The sequence below is a fragment of the Ailuropoda melanoleuca genome, chromosome 9 (genome assembly GCF_002007445.2).
Source record: "Ailuropoda melanoleuca isolate Jingjing chromosome 9, ASM200744v2, whole genome shotgun sequence".
Classification (NCBI taxonomy): domain Eukaryota; kingdom Metazoa; phylum Chordata; class Mammalia; order Carnivora; family Ursidae; genus Ailuropoda; species Ailuropoda melanoleuca.
In genome coordinates, this window is record NC_048226.1 from 6382655 (window position 1) to 6390378 (window position 7724).

Sequence of the window (7724 nt, forward strand, 5' to 3'; positions counted from 1 at the left end):
AGCAGGGAGCCCCATTCAGGGCTCGATCCCAGGACCCTGGGATCATGACCTGAGCCGAAGGCAGATGCTTAATGGCTGAGCCACTCAGGTGCCCCTTGAATAAAATTTCTTAATTTGCTGTGTGCCCTTTTTTTTTTTTAAGATTTTATTTATTTGAGACAGAGAGAGAAAGAGAGAGCAAGAGAGCTAAAAGAGAGCACAAGCAGGGAGGAGGGGCAGAGGCAGAGGAGGGAGCAGGGAGCCTGATGTGAGCTCCATCCCGGAACCCTGGGATCATGACCTGAGCTGAAGGCAGACACTTAACCAACTGAGCCACCCAGGCTCCCCTTGCTGTGTGCTCTTAAGACCATTTTCAGAGACTGTGAGTTATGGTTTTGGTTTTGATTTTTTTTTCTTTAATTTTTACCAGTTACCACTGTTTCCCTGTGGAGAGGGTTCATGGAGAAACTCATGCCACCATTCCAGAAGTGAGGCGCTCTGGTACTTTGATCAGTCTGGCGGCAGTGTTCAGGGTGATGTATAAGTAGGAGAGACGGACGCCAGGTGCAAGAGGCGGCGGGCTACTACGCTGGCTCCGGCATAAAGCACTAAAGGTCTGAACGTGTCGGAGGGAGTAAAAAGGACAAGAGTGGTGTAGGAACAACCAGATTCATCAGGATCTCCCTGCAGATTAAATCTGGGGTGTGGGGGGTGGGGAGGAGGGAAGGGTCAGAGAGGACTCCAAAGTGATTCTACTATGGAAGAGGATGGGCGCGTCTCATGTAGACCTCCTGAGGTCGGGGTAGCAGATCTATTCGAGGGAAAGGGCAAATAGTGCATTGTGACCAGGAAAGTAGGACTGGAAAGTAGGTGAAAGGTCGAGCTTTGTAGACAAGGAATTTTGCCATCACACGTTTTGCATAACACTTTGAAAACAGTGCCCACACACGAGATAGCAGAAGTCATGAGAATAGATAAGTTCCAGAGCAAGAGAAAAGCAGACCAGGTCACCGTAAATGTGGGAGAACAGAACTCTTGGCAGGTAGGAGTGAAGGAGATTGAGAAGTTACCTCAAGAAAGGTAGAAATCATGAGAAATAACACTTACTAACACTAACCCTTATGAAGAGCCAAGCACTGTTTAAAAAACTTGACATGTTTTCTTATCTTTAATCCTCACAGTAATGCCACAGGGTTGGTTTCCTTATCCCCATTTTACAGATCAGAAAACTGAGACCAGAGTGTTGAATTAATGGGCTCACACAGGTGGTATGCAATAGAGCCCAAATGAAAACCTAAGCAGTCATAGACATACATAGCATTCATTCCCAAGTGTGCACCCAAAGAAACACGTATATGCCAATGTCCACGATGGCGCTATTTGTAATAGCCTGAGAATGTAAACAGCCCTCATGTCCATCAGCTCTAGAATGGGGATACACAGATTGTGGCATCTTCCTATTCAGTGGAATATGATAAAGCAGGGAAAATGAAAAAAACCCTTTGCTAGAGGCAACAACACAGACACAACGTCGTCGGGCAAAAGAAGCCAGTCACAACAGAGACCGTGTTGTATGAGCCTACTTACATTAAGGCAAAATGAATCTATAGTGTGAATAAGCCAGGTCACCTCTGTGGGGTAGTAGAGACTGGGAGAGGGCAGGAGGAGGGGGTCTAGTAATGTTCTGTTTCCTGATCTGGGTGGTCGTTACACAGGTGTGTTCATTTATGAAATTTCACCAAGCTGCGCACTTAACAGTTCATGTACTTTTCTGTGGATAGATAACTTCACTACAAAGCCTGCTAAGACAGAAGAAAGCAAAAGGGAACGAGCCCATATGATTTGAGGACAAACCCTTTCAACCACGGAGCTGCCAAGATAGCAGCTGTCCTGTTTCCTCTTCGATGAATGAAATGCAAAGAAAAATGCAGAGCGGAGTCCATTAAAGTATGCATTTAAAAGAAATTCAAGAGGCAGATTGACCAAATGCAACATATAGGACTTGTTAGCATCCATATTAAAAGAGACTGGAAAAAAATAAAAATAATGAAGCGGAGACTGAACACATTGCATCTCAGGTGACATCAAGGTATTGTTGATTTTAGGTGTATTAATTGTATTGTGATGATTTTTAAAAGGCTTTATATTTCAGAGGTACATATTGACATGTTTATGAGTGAAATGATGTGACATTTGGGATTTGCTTCAAAATAACGTGGGTGTGAGTGTAGAGATGAAACCGGATTGGCCAGGAGCTGATCACTGTTGAAGGTGGGAGGTGGTTCCCTGGGTGTCACTGTACTTACTTTCTCTCTACTTGGGTATATGTTTGAACATATTTTGAAATAAGAAGTTTTTCTAAATAAAGATTTTGTTCACCTATTTGACAGAGAGAGAGTGAGCAAAAAGCAGGGGTAGCAGCAGGCAGAAGGACAGGGAGAAGCAGGCTCCCCACTGATCAGGGAGCCCGAAGTGGGGGTTCGATGCCAGGACCCCTGAAATCATGACCTGAGCTGAAGGCAGACGTTTCACTGACTGAGCCAACTAGGCGCCCTGTGAATAAGAAGTTTTTTTTTTTTTAAAAAGTAGACAACTAACATTCAGTGTGCCCGCAAAGTCGTTGATGTCCATGGCTCCATATTTTTAAGTTTGTATCTCCACTGAGATGGACGGAGGAGAGCGCAGGCCCACGGTCACCGATACCAGGGGAGGAGGGAATGTTCTTGTGGTGCCCATGGCTATGGTTCTGCTTCTCCCCCCATTGCTCCGCTGGAACAGTTCTGGCACAGGTCGCCATGACCTCCACTCACTGCCACATGTAGCAGTTGGTTTTCAGCCCCCCCACTTGACTTTTGGGTGGCCTGGGACTAGTGGCAGGTGCCCCTGCTTTTCCTTGCCTCCCTGTCAGCCTGCACTTCAGACCCTTTTCCCGAGGCTGACCCAGCCATGCCTTCAGTCCTCAGGCCTCTACTCTTCTCCCCCATACACTCCTCCCAAGTGGTTTCGTCCCCTCCTAGTAGCTCTAGTTGCTGCCAGGCTGTCTTTCTGAAATGCAACTTTGATCACCTGATTCCCTCGTTAAAACCCGGGAGCGGCTTCCCATCCCCCAGTGACCATGTTCTAACTCTTCGTAGAGGCCCAGGAGGGCTTTCAGCATCTCTTTGCACCCCCACCTCCTTTCCAACTACCTCCCAGCCCTTTTCCTCCCATCCCCCTTCACACCTTCCATGTCCACCAGTTACATCACCGACACTTCTGGAATGTGCCATGCTATTTCTTGCTCCCATACCTCTGACTCCATCTGGGATCCCTGCCTGCAGACTACCTCACCTGGAAAACTCTACTCATCCTTTGGGACTCTGCTGCAGGGTCATTTCATGGGGAAAGCCTTTCCTCATTTTCCTGTGGAGTTCATTCATTCATTCAATCATTCATTAATTCATTCAAAAAATATTTATGCTCGGGGCCCTGTGCTAAGCTTGGGTGCTGAGGTCAAGAACCCAAATAGTTCACACAGGATGTCGTGGCTCTTATCTCAGCAATAGTATTGACTTCCTTATATCATAGTCACCAGCCACTCCTATACCTACACCCCACCTCTGGAAGTCAAAGATAGCGGCTTATTCATCTTTACTCCCCAGGGATAGTAGGCATTAAAGGTGTTTGTTCAGTTGAATTAAAGGAGAACAGTCACTGCGAAAAGGCCTTTAGGTTTGACTATCCAAACGCTCTTGATAATCTTTGGGTGTCTACATGGTAAAGTTCTGGATCAAGGGTAGACAGAACAAGCCCTTTCCCCCCCTGGAAACAAGATGGCAGCAAGATTGAGTGATGGGGGTGTTCAGAGTATTTTAAAAGGCATTGGGAAGAGCCAGTAGGAAATAGACTTCAGATGTTGGTGAGGGACACCTGGCTGGCTCAGTGGGTGGAGCCTGTGACTCTTGATCTTGGGGTCGTGAGTTCAAGCCCCGTGTTGGGTGTACAAACTAACAACAAAAATAAAATTTTTAAAAATAAATAAATAAATAAATCTTAAAAAAAAAAAAAGTACAAATTCTCTAGGTATCCCACCCGGGTTTCAAATTCATTAGGTTTGAGGTCATGCCTAGATCCCTTTTTTAAACCCCCTCCCCCCCGCCCCGTAAATCTGATGATCAGTGAATTTCAGCGACTACCCACTCCACGATGCTGCCTCTCTTTAGAAAAAGGAATTTTCTGAGTATTCTTTTCCAAGGCACCTCAGAAGGTTGCTTAAGGTTGCCAGATTTGACAAGTGAAAATACAGAACATCCAGTACAACTTGAATCTCAGATAAACAGGAAATAAATTTTGGTGTAAGAATGTCCCAAATATTGCTTGGAATATACTAGTTATAATTATTTTAAATAGTAAAAAAAAAATTTTAGTTTCGTGTATTTACTAGTAGCAACATTTAAATTCAGTTAATTTGGTCAATTTAAATTTGGTAAAAATTGCTAAAAAATTATTATTGTTTAAATTCAATTTAAGCTCGAATGGAACTGGGTGTTCTGAATTTTATCTGGCAACCATACTCACAACAGTCCCGGAATTTCAAGGAGAAATTTGGCATAACCTGAGGGAGAGGAGGAAGAGGCAGAGTTGCCAGGACAACAACAAGAGATGGATGAATGAATGGGTGAATATAAAAACCACTGTGTCACGCCATCTCTGTCAGCTTAAGCTAAGTTACGCCCAAGGGTGCAGAAAAAGGACTCTGACATCTCAGTGGCTCACAACCCCAAAGGTTTATTTCTTGCTCACGTTACATGTCCATAAAGGTCAGCTGCATCCCTTCTTTATTCTGTGACTAAGGCTCTTGGGAGGCTTCTAAACTAGGGCATTCCTGGCCTCATGGAAAAAGGATAAAAGAGAATGGTTGGTCACAGAATGATTCTTAAAGCCAGCGTGACCAAATGTCCCCTTTTGTCCAGGACTAGGGGTTCCTGGGACACAAGACATCAGTGCTAAAGCTAGGGTAGTCCCGGGCAAATCAAGATGGTGGCCACCCTAATAAAGCTTCTACTTGGAAGGGATGCTGGTCACTTGTGCTCACATTCCATTGGCCAAGAGAGTCACATGACCAAGTTTGTCATCAATGGGGCGAGCACTTATAAGCCTCCAGTAGTGAGGGACCCACAGAGAGGGGCAGTGAATATTTTTATTACTAATACAATCTTCCACAAAAAAGCAGGTGGGAAAACCTCACAGTCCCCTCTTTAGGAAGAATATAGAACAAGAAGGATCTCTAAGGTGGCAGAGCCAAGGGCCATGAAGGACCACAGCCTAAGGATCTCCCCTCTCCCTGGGAGCAGGACTAGGACCTCATCAAGAAACACTCCCCACACCCATGATCGGTAACAGCCTAGGGCAATTTCAAGATTTCCATAGACCAGTGACTACTATGTTCCCCATTCTTTTTTTTTTTTTTTTAAGATTTTATTTATTTATTTGACAGAGGGAGACAGCGAGAGAGGGAACATAAGCAAGGGGAGTGTGAGAGGGAGAAGCAGGCTTCCTGCGGGGCAGGGAGCCCGAAGTGGGGCTCAATCCCAGGATCCTGGGATCATGACCTGAGCCGAAGGCAGACGCTTAACGACTGAGCCACCCAGGCGCCCGTATGTTCCCCATTCTTTCCTTTCTAAATGGATTGGGATTACTCCATCCTGTCCATCATAAGGAATGGATATGTATCTTTTTGTTCTAGATCTCCAGATCTAGAGAATCCACATTCAGACTTGATGTATTATGAAATACTGGACTTTAAAGTCTGGTGCCATGGTTAGATGAGAATTTAAGCTGTCTCCAAAGAGGAGTGAGTTTATTTTGCAGAAAAGAGGGAAACAAATTATTTGCGACCAATGGGGAAAATTGGGGTAGATTATGTTATTATCCAAAATATCTGTGGCTCCTCCAGGGCTACTTCCTTTGGGACCCCTACCTGTATGAGGATTATCTCTGCAACCCCACTGACCTTAGGCTTAGCCGTGTGACTTGCTTCGGCCAACAGAATGTAAGTAGAACTGACACAGGTCACTTCTGAGCCAGAGTTTGAAGAGCTAGCCCTGGCCCACCATCTTCTCTTTTCCTTCGGCCCTGAGATTAACCATGTTCCAGACAGAGTCTGCTCCTTCAGCCTGGATCCCAGAGCAGAACGGCAGCCACTCCACAACAAATATGTAGGACGAATGCGATGGAAGCGTCTGTAGATGTAAGCCACTGAGATGTTGGTGATGTCCGCAACCACAGCATAACTAAGCCAACCCTGCCAGGTGCAAGAGTAAATGAGCACTATCACCTGAGAATACCTCTGTAGGATTCTGTTTTTGCAAAGTTTGCAAACAGGCAGAGCTGAATAGTATATTATTTAGGAATAAACCTGGGGTGGCAAAATCATAAAGAAAACAAGAGCACGATTAATGCAAAATTCAGGGAGTGCCTACCTTTGGCTGGGGGTAAGGGAGACATAAAATTTAAGAGTTCTAGACTATTCGTGTTATATTTTCTCCTTTGTGTGTGAATTATAGAACTTAAAGAAAAAGAAAGCAAAGGCACGGCAGATTGTGTTTGCCAAAGATGGACAAATAACTCAGGTCTATGTGTTCTTTTAGAAACTTGCCCCTCTCCCACGCCTTGACCCTGGGCAACGGTATGACCGCCTCCATCAATACACTTATGGCAGGAGCGATGCTGTGTAACTCCTGAAACCGGATCGTGAAAATGCCATGCACTTGTGCTTTGCTTTCCTGGACACCTTCTCTTGGATCCCAATGACCAGTTAGTTCGTGGAAGCCCAAACTAGCCCATATGGAGAGACCACGTGTAGGTGTTCTCTGGCTGACAGCCCAGCTGGGGTTCCCGCCAACAGCCAGCATCAAATGACCGGGCATGTGAGTGAAGACACCTCCAGGTGATTCCAGCCCCCAACCATTGAGATATCCTCAGCCTTCTAGTCTTCCCAATAGAGCTCCCAGACATCAGGGAGCCAAGCCACCCCTGCTAGGTCCCATCTTAACTGCTGACCTGCAGAATCGATGAGCACAATAAAATGGTTATTTTCTGCCACTAAGTTTTGAGGCCGTTTGTATGGCGCAGTTGATAATTGACACGGTTAAAACACGCACACACGTTTTGAAAACAGTTTCAGTGCCATACCATAAATCTCTCTCCCTGAGCCCTCCTAAAGTGAGTTCGTGCATGTTGGGTCCCATACTGCCCACAGAATGTCCTGCAGGGGGAGAAGACAGAAAAGACCCCGAAGCCTAGGGCCGGGGTCTTTGAGAAGGAAATTCTCCCTTGTCCATGGTGAAGGAGGTGGAAGGTTGCTTGTAGGTGTGGCTGGAGAGCTGCCCTGAACTGTGATTCTTGCGCTCTCTCGCTTACTCATTTACAAGTTAATTCATTCACCAAACAACTGCAGGTCACCTAGAGTGCGGAGCCCAAGGAGCCACGCGTGGTTTGGCCTGCCTTGGTGGTCTGGACCCTCAGAGCCAGGGGGTGGGGGTGCGGGATGGACAAGCAGAGAGTTCACTGCGGAGCGGTTAGGTGTACAGAAGGCGGTGGAATTCCAGCCAGATTTTCGGGAATAGAGCTGAGGCCCCTCAGTCACTTCAAACCTCCCTTCTTCTTTGCCAAGAACCGACACGATGCTGGGAATAGAGCAGAAGCAGCGGACCTTCCGCAAGTTCACCCCCGGCTGCACGCTGCGCGGACCTGTACTGCGGGGC